Genomic DNA, 13,612 nt, shown 5'->3' with positions numbered 1-13,612 from the left:
CATGGGAGACCCTTGGTGAGATGGATTGGCACAATAGTTGCAAAGATGGACTCGAAAATTCTGGCAATAGTGAGGATGATGCAGGATCAGGCAAAGCTTCGTTCTGTTGTACGTGAGGTCACCAAGAGTGGGAGTCAGCTTGACAGCGGATAGCAACAACAACCATGGTTTGAGGCAGAGGCTACCTCACTTTGTTTCTCCCTGTGGCCTATTTTCCAGTTCCTTGTAATGTCATGGATTGAATTTTGTCCCCCAAAAATACATGTATCAATTTGGCTGGGCCATGATTCCCAGTATTGTGTGAGTGTCCACCATTTTGTTACCTGATATGATTTTCCTGTGTGTTGTAAACCCCATCTCTATGATGTTAATGAGATGGGGTTAATGGCAATTATGTTAGTGAGGCAGGACTCGATCCAAAAGATTAGACTGTGTCTTAAACCAATCTCTTTTGAGATACAATAGAGATAAGCGAGCAGAGAGATGTGGGGACCTCACATCACCAGGAAAGCAACACCAGGAGCAGAGCGTGTCCTTTGGACTCGAGCTTCCTGTGCAGAGAAGCTCCTAGTCCAGGGGAAGATTGAGCACAAGGACCTTCCTCCAGAGCCAACAGAGAGAGAAAACCTTCCCGCGGAGCTGACACCCTGAATTTGAACTTCTAGCCTACTTGACTGTGAGTGAATAAATTGCTCTGTGTTAAAGCCATCTGCTTGTGGTATTTCTGTTAAAGCAGCACTAGGGGACTAAGACACTTCCCATCAGTCTTTACGTTCCTTCTTCCGGAATAGCTGTCCCCGGATGAAGCGTGTGAGAGCCTTTTGCCTCTGGGGCTGGGACTTTGTTCTGAATCTCAAGCTTGCACAGGCTGTTCCAATGGTCAGTTCTCCTTGCCACCTGACCCCTGCCCCTCTAGGCAGCTGTCTACCCACAGCGTCACCCATGGTGGGCAGGGTTCAGTGGCGCTTCCTCACTAAGACAGACTGGAAAGAAGTGCCTGGTGATATACTTCTGAAAATCAGTGGAAACCTTATGGATCACAACAGAATATTGTCCAATATAGTGCTAGAAGATGAGCCCCCTAGGTTGGAAGGCGCTCAAAATACACAGCAGCTGCAACAATGGACTCCAGCAGACCAAGGATGGTGAAGATGGCGCAGGACCAGCAGCAGTTCGTTCTGCTGTACCTGAAGTCGCTGTGAGCCAACGACAACTAACAACAAGAACATCCTGCCAGTGAGGACTCAGCCTTGGCTTCCTCATCCCAGCCGGGGCCTTCCTGGGGCTGTGGGATGACTGTGCCATCGACACGACACGTGCAAATGACTTAGAATAGCCTGAACTTTGGCACTGGGGAGCCAGCCCATCACCGCCCTATCTGAAACTCCAGGGAGCTGGGAAGTGCTGCCTCCACATCCTGGCTGCCATAGGATGTGTAGATGGCCACGCAAGATGGAGGACTCTCAGTGACAGCTCCTTCTGGCTCTAGCACCAGGTGGCCTCAGTTTCCCCATTGCCTTATATCTGGCCCCAAGTGCCCATGTAGGTGCCGGGGCATGGGGCCTAAACCAGGTGAGCGCATAAGGCCCCAGGGCTCTTGGCCAGGCCCGGGGAGGTGCACCCAGCCGTGACAGCCCTGTGATGTTGGCCCCCACAGCCCCCTGGCCAGCCTAGGCCAGGGCAGGGTTTGCTGGCCTGGCACTCCAGCCGGCCTCCTCCCAGCCTGAGCCTGTTATTCCAGCTGGGACGGTCGCCCACTCTTACAGGGCCGGCAGAAACGACCACGTTTGCCTGGTGAGCACTCGTTGAAGAAACTGGATATATTTGCAATTTTCGAGAAACTCTGAGCCAACGTTAGAAACGGGGCTGTTTTTCCAGTGGAAACTGTAACCTGAGCCCAGAAACTTTCCCCCTCTCACGGAAACTCGCCCCCACCGCCCTCCGCCCATGTTTGGCTGTCCTGCCAGACGCCCTTGCTTGGGTCGCGCCTCAGGGACCACACCAGGCACCTCCTGCCGCCCGAGTCATAAGTCTAAGGTGACTCCACAGCCTGGCTCATGGCACGACACTTGCCCTCCCTCCTGCCCTGACTCCTGGAGTCCCACCACTAAGGCATGAAGCTCTGAGCCCTGGGAACAGACCAGCTGCGGTCAGCGGGCAGGCCTGGGTGAACAAGCATGTTGAGGGTGAGGCCGTGGGGCAGCTGCCCGGACAGGTTTGGGGGACAGTGGTGGACAGGAGGCGCTGCAGACCTTGCTGAGGAGTCACGGCCCTGGTGCAGACTTGAACAATCTGGCTCAGAGCCCTGAGCTCTTAGGCTCAAAGGAGGGGCTGCCGCGGGGCGCCTGGACTGGGCTGGTCTCTCTGCCCCAGCTGACCCGCCTGGGACAGAAGAGGCCTGACTGTGGGCAATTTGGCTTCAAACGGCCAGGAGCGTCTCCCTACAGGAGCCTTGAGGCAGGCTGGGCTGGGGGAGTTGTCACACCATCCTGGGGCTCCAGATGTCCCTGCTGACCAACCACTATGCTCGGGGAGCCCAGCGCCCTGGGCAGATGCCTTCTCCTCCAAGGGCACCCAGAGGCCTTGACACTGGCCCAGAGCTTTTAAGCCGACCTCAGCCAGTAGCAGCTGAGTTTACACGTGGAAACCCCCACCCCGGACCTTGTAACGCCAAGCGATTTGACATGGGCACGTTGTTTTCCTCACGCCCCGAGTGCCGGCTCCAGCTGCTGTGGTCTCCTGCCTCAATGTACTCCTGAGGCTCTGCGCTCACCGGGCCAGGCTCACCTGCAAGTACTTGTCCTCCTTTCAAGAGCCGCTGTCCCCACCCTGCTTGCTCGGCTTAAGCAACAAAAGATGAAGACAACAATCCCAAATTGACTTTGCAGCTCTCTCCCCAGATGTTCCGGGAGCTTCCGGAAGGCAGAGCACCCAACGGGGCTTTGAAAATGTTTGTGCAGTGAACGGAAGAAGCGATGACCCTTTGAAGCCTCAGCTGCCGGCACTTCGTAGAACCTCAGGGAAGGTTCCCTGAATGCGGTGCCCCGGGTGGAGTCTATCTGCCCAAGCTCTCACCCCGCCTGAGGCGACCCTCCTTCCAGACCTCACAATGCCTTCTTGAGCCCATACGGGACGCTTCCCTTCCCTGAGCCAGGACTCACGGTAGGAACTTGGATCCCAAAAGGAAGAGGTGAGGTCTCCAGCCCTGCTGTCCCCCTTCTCTTCAGCCACCAGCAGTTCCCAGCACCCTAATGCAGAAAGCACATGTCTGTTCTCACCTGCCCCTACAGTGAGCCCCTAAGCCCTGCCCAGCCCCAGCATCCTATATTCTAATATAAATCCACATTAGTAAACCAAGACTCCACCAAGGGCTTGGCCTACTTGAGCTGTGCTCTCTGGCCACTGGAAAAATTGAGTCTATGGACTCCCTGGGTCCCTGGTGCTGGAGAAGGCCAGTGGGGCAGAGGTGGATCCCACCCATCAAACCTCCCGTGGTGCCTTTCCCAGCCCTGCCACCCCCACTGCCTCTCAAGAACCAGGGATAGGCCACAAGCTACAGCTTGGACAGGCCTCACGCCAGCCCCCAGGTGAGGGGTGGGGGGGGTGTTGAAGCACCTTTCAGTGGAGGTATGGGAGGGGGCTGCCTCGGAAGTGGGCTCTGGGGAAGGAAGCTGCTCAGTGCTTGGCACAGGTCAGGCTCAAGGCAACCCTCTCAACCCCTCGCATGCCTGCCAACAAGTTGGTGCCGAGCACCCACACTGCCAGACCCAGCATCTCCCCACTGAGCTTAGGGGGCCCAGGGTCATGGAGAGATCTTCACAGATTTGGGGATGGCTAGTGGCTGCCAGCACTACATCATACATGAAGAAAGCAGAAAGTCATTAAAAAGACAGGAAAAAAAAAAAAAGACTGAAGTGGATGTCAAAAGAAACTCTGCAACTTGCTCTTGAAAGTAGAGTAGCTAAAACCACATGGAAGAAATGAAGAAGCAAAAGAGCTGAACAGAGAAGATTTCAAAGGGCGGATCAAGAAGAGAAAGTAAAGTATTATAATGAAATGTGCAAAGACCTGGAGTCAGAAAACCAAAAGGGAAGAACATACTTGGCATTTCTCAAGCTGAAAGAACTGAAAAAAAATTCAAACCTCAAGTTGTAATGTTGAAGGATTCTGTGGGCAAAAAATTGAACGACACAAGAAGCATCAAAAGAAGATGGAAGGAATACACAGAGACACTGTACAGGAAAGAATTGGTCGGCATTCAACCATTTCAGGAGGCAGCATATGATCAAGAGCTAACGGTACTGAAGGAAGAAGTCCAAACTGCACTGAAGGCACCGACAAAAAACAAGGCTGCAGGAATTGACGGAATATCAACTGAGATGTCAACAAATGGATCAACACTGAAGGTGCTCACTCGTCTACGCCAAAAAGATTTGGAACACAGCTACCTGGTCAACTGACTAGAAGAGATCCATGTATGTGCCATTCCAAAGAAAGGTGGTCCAATGGACTGCAGAAATTATTCAACAATATTGTTAATATCACAAGCAAGTAAAATTATGCTAAAAATAATTCAAAGAAGGTTACAGCAGTACATCGATAGAGGACTGCCAGAAATTCAAGCCAGATTCAGAAGAGGACGTGAAAAGAGGGATATCATTGCCAATGTCAGATGGATCTTGGCTGAAAGCAGACAATACCAGAAAGATGTTTACCTGTGTTTTATTGACTACGCAAAAGCATTTGACTGAGTGGACCATAACAAACTATGGATAACACTGCTAAGAATGGAAATTCCAGAACCCTTACTTTTGCTCATGTAGAACCTGTACATAGACCAAGAGGCAGTTGTTCGGACAGAACAAGGGGATACTGCATGGTTTAAAATCAGGAAAGGTGTGTGTCAGGATTGTATCCTTTCACCGTACTTATTCAATCTGTATGCTGAGCAAATAATTCCAGAAACTGGATTATATGAAGAAGAAGACAGCATCAGAATTGGAGGAAAACTCATTAACAACCTGCGATATGCGGATGACAGAACCTCACTTGCTGAAAGCGAAGAGGACTTGGAGCACTTACTGATGAAGATAGAAGACCACAGCCTTCAGTATGGATTACACCTCAACAGAAAGAAAACAAAAATCCTCACAAATGGACCAATGAGCAACATCATGATAAACGGAGAAAAGATTGAAGTTGTCAAGGATTTCATTTTACTTGGATCCACTATCCACGCCCATGAAAGCAGCAGTCAGGAAATCAAATGGCACATTGCATTGGACAAATCTGCTGCAAAAGACCTCTTTTATGGCTGCTAACTAACCAAAAGTTGGCAGTTCAAATCCACCAGGGGCTCCTTGGAAACCATATGAGGCAGTTCTACCTTGTTCTTTAGGGTTGCTATGAGTTGGAATTGACTCGACAGCAACTAGTTTCAGGTTTTTAAAGTGTTAAATAGCAAAGATGTCACTTTGAGGATTAAGGTGTGCCTGACCCAAGCCATGGTCTTTTCAATCAGCTCATATGCATGTGAAAGCAGGACAATGAATAAGGAAGACTGAAAAAGAATGGATGCATTAGAATTATGGTGTTGGTGAAGAATATTGAGTATACCATGGACTCCCCGAAGAACGAACAAGCCTGTCTTGAAAGGAGCGCAGCCAGAATGGTCCTTGGAAGTGTAGATGGCAAGACTTCATCTCACATACTTTGGACATGTTATCAGGAGGGACCAGTCCCTGGAGAAGGACATCATGCTTCATAAATAAAGGGTCAGTGAAAAAGAGGAAGACCCTCAATGAGATGGATTGACACAGTGGTTGCAACAACGGGCTCGAACATTAGCAATGATTGTGAGGATGGCGCAGGACCGGTCAGTCTTTCTTTCTGTCGTACACAGGGTTGCTACAAGTTGGAACCGACTCAATGGCACCTAACAACAAAAACAGTGCCTCTCCAATGCTCCAATTATGAGTGCGTTGGAAACCTCCAATCTCAAACTGGCCCCTGATGAGACCGAGACAGCTCCTCATGGCCCCTTTCATAAGGGGAAACTTAGGCAACTCAGCCCAAACATGTGACTGCAGATCATGGCTCAGAGTGGTGCCAGCACAGAGCATTAGACTTGGAGCGGGTACAGTCAAGACCCTTCCCCAGGCTGGGGCCAAGGGCGGCGCCCACCAAGCCTTGTCACAAACCTGCTGTCCTGTCCACTTTGGCACTGATCAGGAATATTTTTGATTCTCTAGCACGAATGTTGTATTGCCCTGCAAGGCCCATTCCAGAGGAAAGGTCAGCCACATATCCCTGCCTCACTGGGGCATGGAGACGGGAGGCTCTCTCAGCCCCATTCTCTTCATAAATCCCAGTTTTGGTGGACAAGTTGTAGGACCAGCCCAGGTTGCTTGGCCAGCTTCCTGGTGCCTTCTGCTGTGGCTCCTCTAAAAGGGGGAGGCATTCCTTTATCCTGAGACTGCTGCACCCCAGCTTTTTATGTACAGGCTGCCCCTGCCCCAGCCCAGGAGGACCACACTTCCAATAGGGGTGGCTGGGAGCAGCCCGGCTCCCAGCTCCTGTGGCCTGCTCTGAAGGGCTATGGCAGCTGCCCTGTTAGAGCCCCCAGACTCTGGGGCAGAGGGCAGCCTGGGGGTCTTGTCTGGGTGGAGTGGGACTCACAGGATGTCCCTCTGCCTTAGGGGCTCAGCAGCCCACAGCTCCAGCTCACCGTTTGAAGACCCAGGCCTGGGCCCCTGAGAGGCTGTGCAGGGGAGCTAGGGCCATGACAGGGCCCTGGTGGCCACATCCTGGTGTACCTCAGTCCTCAGTGCTGTGCGACCCCACACACCTGCAAGCTGGGTGATGTCTGGGAGCATCCTCAGGGGCCAGAGGAGGCCGGGGTGGGCCAAGAGACCATCCAGGTGTTGGCTGAGGTCTGAGGCCTGGGCTGTGAGTTGGGGTGGCAGGTGCACCTGGGACCTCTGTGACTGGGGGGAGGCCAGCTCAAACTGTCAGTTGAGGGAGCCTGGACAGGGGCAGGACACCAGGGAACTCTCTGGGATGGGCCTCCTTCTTGGGCCTGGGGGAACAGCGGAGTGTGATTTACCACAGGAGGGCCCCCCTTGCCATATAAGTCTGCATACCGGGGCTGGGCTTCCTCGGTGGTGGCCAGCGTCACAGCCCAGAGAGGGTTTTCTTTATTGTGGCGAAAATATACACACCCAGACATTCAGCAATGCAACAGCTTCCACACCCACAATCCAGTGACACTGATTATGTACTTCACGTCTTGCCGCCGTTCCCACCATCCTTTTCCAAAACATTCCACCACCATTAACGTGAACTCAATGCCCCCTACACTAAAAGTCCCTTTTCCCCAACTCCCTCCTCAGTCACCACTAATAATCTTTGATTTCTATTATTTATCTCCTATTTAAAAAGAAACAAACTTGTAGCCGTTGAGTCAATTCCGACTCATAACGACCCTATGGGACAGAGTAGAACTGCCCCATAGGATTTCCAAGGAAAGCCTGGTGGATTTGAACTGCTGACCTTTTGGTTAGCAGCCATAGCTCTTAACCACTACCCCACCAGGGGTTCCTTATTTCCTATAAGTGAAATCATACAGAATTTGTCCTTTTGTGACTGACCTACTTTGCAGTGTTTTCAAGGTTCATCCAGGTTTGTGGAGTGCACCAGGCCTTCACTTCTCGTTATCTCTCAGTAATATTCCAGTCTCTGCGTACGGCACATTTTGTTGATCCATTCATTGGCTGATGGACGTTTCGGTAGTTTCCACCTTTTGGATATTGCGAACACTGCTGCAGTAGCCATGGGTGCACGGGTGGCCCGGAGCCTCAGGGCTGTTTGTGTGGGTCTGTGCAGCCCTGCTGAGTAACAGTCAGCACCATCATCACACGCACACACATGCGTACACACGTGCCTGGGGGGCTCATGTCAGTCTAGGTAGACCCCTCCCTCCCCTCCCCTTGCTCGGGTATCTGGATCCTGGAGTCCCTCCTCCTTGCCTGGTGGACACTCTCTCTGGTTCATGGGGCCAGCTGCCCCCAGGTCCCATCCCACGGGGGCCGAGGCTGAGGCTCATGGGAGTGGACTCAGGTGTAGCATCTCCAAGACGTTGGACCCTCAACGGCCAGGGAGTGGATTCTGGCCCATGTGGGTGTTATGGTGACAAACCCCCAGCTCCGTCCTTGCTGCTGGCCCTGTCACCCTCCCCCTGCCCCTCAGCTCCCAGGCCAAGGCCTTTCTGTTTCCTGGAGGACTGGGGCCCCAGGCTGCCCAGAGGGTCTATCACCCAGACTGAGCTCCTGAGGGCAACGCTGCAGCCCCCGTGGGGTTTGCCCCTGTGGGGTTTGCCCTCAGGGGTCCTGCTGATGGCCTGAAACCCAGGCTGTGCCTGGTGGCGGGGTGGGGCTTGCAGAAGCAAGGTCTCAGGTTCCCAGGCTTGAGGCCCAGCTGTAGTCTGGCCTTGGCTGGCAATCTCTTACTGCCACAATCAAAGCCAGGTCCCAGCTCTGTGGAGTCATCCTGGGAAGGAACCGAGCTCTAGGTGGAGATAAGGATCGCAGCCCCGGCAGACAAAAGGGGCGTCAGGGATCACCTTTCTGCCTCTGAACAGGTGAGGCTGAAACGCATCCTGAGATGTAGATAGCGGCGTGGTGGCCAGCTCTCACACAAACTTACTGAGCCCCCCACCTGGGCGCAGGGCACCAGTGGGCAGAGGAGGCCATGGGCTGGGGACCTGGGGCTTGAGTCCGGAGGGGGCAAGTCTTGGGCTCTGAACCAGGCCCTTTGGGGGGCCTCACGGGGCTCTGGACCCAGCACCTCCCACCATGTGTGCCCCAAGCCCCTCTAAGAATCCTCAGTGGGAGCCTGGTATGAAGGAAGGTGTGAGGGAGGAGAGGTAGAGAGCTGTCACCCCACATACACACATTTACATTCAGGCTACACAACCATGCACACACATATGGACATGTACGCAAGCGTCCACACACTTGTACACATGCATGCAGAGATGCACACACATACAGACATGTACACAGGTGTCCACACACTTGTACACACATACAGGCACATACACAGGTGTCCACACACATGGACACATGCATACATGCATGCACATAGGCACACACAGGCATGTACGCAGGCACCCACACACACGTACACATGCCTACACATAGGCACACACATAAGGCACGTATAGGCATGCACACAGCACCCACACACATGTATACATGCCTACACACAGGCACACACATAGGCACACACAGGCATGTACGCAGGCACCCACACACACGTACACATGCCTACACACAGGCACACACACAGGCACCCACACACACATACACATGCCTACACACAGGCACACGCAGGCATGTACGCAGGCACCCACACACACGTACACATGCCTGCACACAGGCACACACATAAGGCACGTATAGGCATGCACACACGTGCACATGCTTGCACAGATGCATACATGCACATACACACACACGTGCACACACACGCGACTACTCCTGGACTAAATGTGACAAGACAATGGGAACGGGGTCCCTGCAAGCTGTTCTCAGGGCTCTTCGAGCCTGGGGTCCCCTCCGTGGGTGAGGGCTGAGGACTGCTGGGAGACCTGTCACGGGTGACCACCTGTGCAAGGGGACACCCATGGGGACAGCCCTGGCTGCCTCTGAGGTGGATGGCAGACACTTTGGTCTCATCTGGGGCACCTGTCTGTGCCTGTCAGCATCTGCCCCTCTTGTGGCCTCCAAAGGAGCCCGACGGCTGAGCCAACCAGGCCTCCTCCACCACTGGGCTAGGCGGTAGGGTGATGTCCTCCTCCTACCATCTGCCTCGGGCACCATCTGTCATGGGGCAAGGATGGGAGAGAAAGAAGACAGGGTGCTGGGGTGGGAGACCACGAGCAGGAAGGACCATCCTCAGGTTGGGAGCAGGTTGTTGGACAGCCCTCCGCAGACAGATGAAGCAGACCACAGAGCATCCTGAAGCCTGAGGGTGGGTGGCAGGCGTAGAGGAGGCAAGGATGGACAGAAGCTTCCAGGCCCCCACAGTTGGGACCCCCACTTGAGGTTGCTCAGCTAGTAAGGGCTGGAGCCCCGGGGGCTTCCCTGCCCTTACTGCTCCCCCAACGTGGGTTCTGTGACTCTGCCACTGAGGGGCCGGGAGGCGTCAGAGGCAGTCAGGTCCCACTCCAGGCCACAGTCCTGCCCCTCTGGATTCGGGAGCCTTGGGACACCTGGATGCTGCAGCCCAAGAGTTTCTGCCCTGGGACGTGGTGCCCCTCCCCCCGTGGATGCCCAATGGCAGAGTGAGGCCCTTGGCCCTCCCTGGGGTGGTCCCGCCAGTCTCTGTGGGCTGTGCCCTGGCGGCCTCTGGGCCCTGGCACTTGGCGGGCACGGACTGCAGACGGCGCTCCCTTCATTTCCTCTTGGCCTGTGCTTGGAGCTGCTGTGGGAACAAAGGGTGGATTGTGCCTCGCTCTGGGGGCTCACTGGCCGGGACCAGCTTCAGACTCTCAGGCCGGCTGCTACCTCTGCCTCGGCCACTGGGCAACAGCGCTGGCACTTCTAGCTAGCCAAACAAAGTTCCTCCCAGCTGAGAAGACCAGAGGTCCGCTGCCTGTCCCAGGATGTGCTGGCCCAACTCCGGACCTCCAGGGGTAGTTGTTCAGGGAACGTCTCTGCTGTGCCTGCCCGGCTGTGCATGCCCAGCCATGTGCAGCCACTTCCTGTTACCAGCCCAGCAGCTCAAAGGCCATCCAGCCAGGCCCCCACCCACCTCGGCCTGGGCATCTGCATCCTGTGACTAACACCAATGCCCCCCCGCCACAGGACCAGGACAGCCCCCTACTGTCCGTCCAATACCAGACCTCCCTGCATGCCCCTGCCCCCATCCTGGGCATTCTGGGGGTGACCCATGGTTCACTGTGGGCTTTTGGAGGAGCCTAGGGGGCTGAAGGTGGCCAGGCGTCTCCAGTTTCTAAGAGGGCAGGTAGGAGGCAGAGCAGCCAGAACTCCGCATCACTGTCTGGCCCCGCCTGGCCCCTGACATTCCATGGTCAACAGCCCTTCTCTGACCAAGCACATAATGAGCACCACTGTGTACAGGTGTTGGCACCATGGCTTGGGGACTTCTGGTGAGGGGACAGATGGCAGACAGGGAAGTAAACACCCATTTCCCAGGCAGGCCTAGGGCCCTGTGGCTGCAGACACGCCCCAGAAGGAGGTCCAGTCCCTGCCTGCTAACTGGACACCCATCTTCAAGACACATCTCCAAGGACAGGGTCAGCACATCAAGCCTTTAGATCACGAGGCAGCAGCAAGCCCCCCTCAAAGCACCCCAGGGCCAGTGGGGCCATTCAGAGTGAGGGTGGCACTTCCGGGCCTCAAACCCAGACCCCACACTGGCCCTTTTGACAAAGTGGCCCTAGGGGCAACAACAACACAGAGGTGACCAGAGGAAAAGGCCCTCTGAAGCCAGAGCCTCAACCCGGCCTCTCTGGAGAGCACTTGCAGGTCTCTGTTCCAGCTCCTGTGGGCGCCCATGGCACAGCTGGCTGTGCAACACAGGTGTCACATGTGTCACCCACACACTGCCATCACACACATGCACACACAGCACACACAGGGAATGTGCACTTACACACCTGGCACACATACTGAACATGCACACACCACACACAGGCATACACCTCGCACACACAAGGAACGTGCACTCACACACACACCTGGCACACACACTGAACACACATACACCACACATATGCACACACCTGTTACGTGTTGAATGTACACTCACAAAAACACACACACATGCACACTTGGTACACACAGCAAATGTGCACTTACACACACGTGCACACCTGCTACATACACCAAACATGCATTCACACACATACACACCTGGTACACATACTGAACACATGTTCAGTCCACACGTGTGCACACACTTGGTGCACACAGTGAACATGTACTCACACACACACCATATGTGTGTCCACACACCTGGTACACACAGTGAACATACTCACACACACCCCTAGTACATACACACACTGAACACATGCTCACACCACACATGTGCACACACCTGGTGCACACACCTGGTACACACACTTGGTACACACAGTGAACATGTACTCACACACACACCCCTGGCGCATACACACACTGAACACATGCTCACACCACACGTGTGCACACACCTGGTGCAAGCACCTGGTATACGCACTTGGTACACACAGTGAACGTGTACTCACACACACACTCACAGTACACAGGTGTGCACACACCTGGTGTGCACAGTGAACATGGACTCACACACACACCCGGCACACACACACTGAATACACATTCACATACGCATGTGTGTGCATATACCTGGTACACACAGTAAACATGAACTCACACACACATACCCCTGGCACACACACTGAACACACGCTCACACACACATGCAGTTTTGTTCATGTTTGTTTTTCCTTCCGATGCTGGGGCCAAGCTCACTGTGAACCACCTACCTGTCACTGCCCAGCTCCTGCCCCGGTAGCACCAACCCCAGCAGGCATCACCAGCAAGGCCTGTGCAGAAGGAGGCTCTGGGCACGCAGCAGCTAAAAGTCAGGGCCAGGCAGGGGTGGGCACGTCTTCACAGCCAGGGGGGCAGGAGAGTCCTAGCACAACCTGGGAGTACAGGGGCAGCCCCTCCCCTCTCCCCCGACAACCCCTCCCCGGGGGCCAATTGGATCCCCTCTCACCAGTGCCTGCAGAAGTCACCCAGAGGCCTCACCTACGGGATCCCCTGGGCCAGCAGCAGCCCTACCCATCTCCCCCATGCCCCCCCCCAGGGGGCCATTGCTGCTGTTGGTTTAACCCCCGCCTGCCCAGTGGCTGCCCGACGCCACCGTCAAAGGGGCTTTGTGCACACTGAGCGGCCAATGAGATTGTCTTGGAGGGGCTCCAGGAAGGCAGAGAATGGCTTTTGGAAGAAAGTGGAAAAAAACTAGAGGAAAAAGCTGTGAACAGGGAAAGAATTTGCCTCTGTGGAGTCGTGCCTCCCCTGGCCCGGCCTTCTCCAGGCCTGGACCAAGGCTGAGATCCTGGGCTACCCTCCACAGCCCCTCCTGGGCCCCAGGAGAAAGGCCTCTCTGGGGCAAGGACCAGGTTTGCCTCCTGTCCATCTGGTCACTGGCAGCTCTAAGCAGCCCCTGAGCTGGGCACATCAGATGAGGGGAACTCTGGTCAGAGTGGCTGGATAAGTGTCTGGCCCCAGAAGTGTCAGCTTGCACACGCCGTGGATAGTGCAGGCTGCCCAGGGCGCTAGGGAAGACTCTGTCACCCAGGAGGCCCAGCCCAGGGCATTCACAAGGCCTCGAAGGGAACACTAGACAGGGTCCTCATTCCCTGCGCGCTTCAGAAGGGGTGAGGGTGGCAACTCCCAAGACCCCCCAGGAAAAAGATCCCACACATCAGAGGTCAGAGCTGAGGCTGGCATAGGCCAGGTCAGGTGACCACTGGCCATCAGAGCTGGCTGCCTCACGACACACCAGATGCTGGGTGGGATGTGGCTTTAAGTCC

The sequence above is a fragment of the Loxodonta africana genome, chromosome 5, assembly GCF_030014295.1.
Source record: "Loxodonta africana isolate mLoxAfr1 chromosome 5, mLoxAfr1.hap2, whole genome shotgun sequence".
NCBI lineage: Eukaryota > Metazoa > Chordata > Mammalia > Proboscidea > Elephantidae > Loxodonta > Loxodonta africana.
This window is presented reverse-complemented; position numbering follows the sequence as displayed.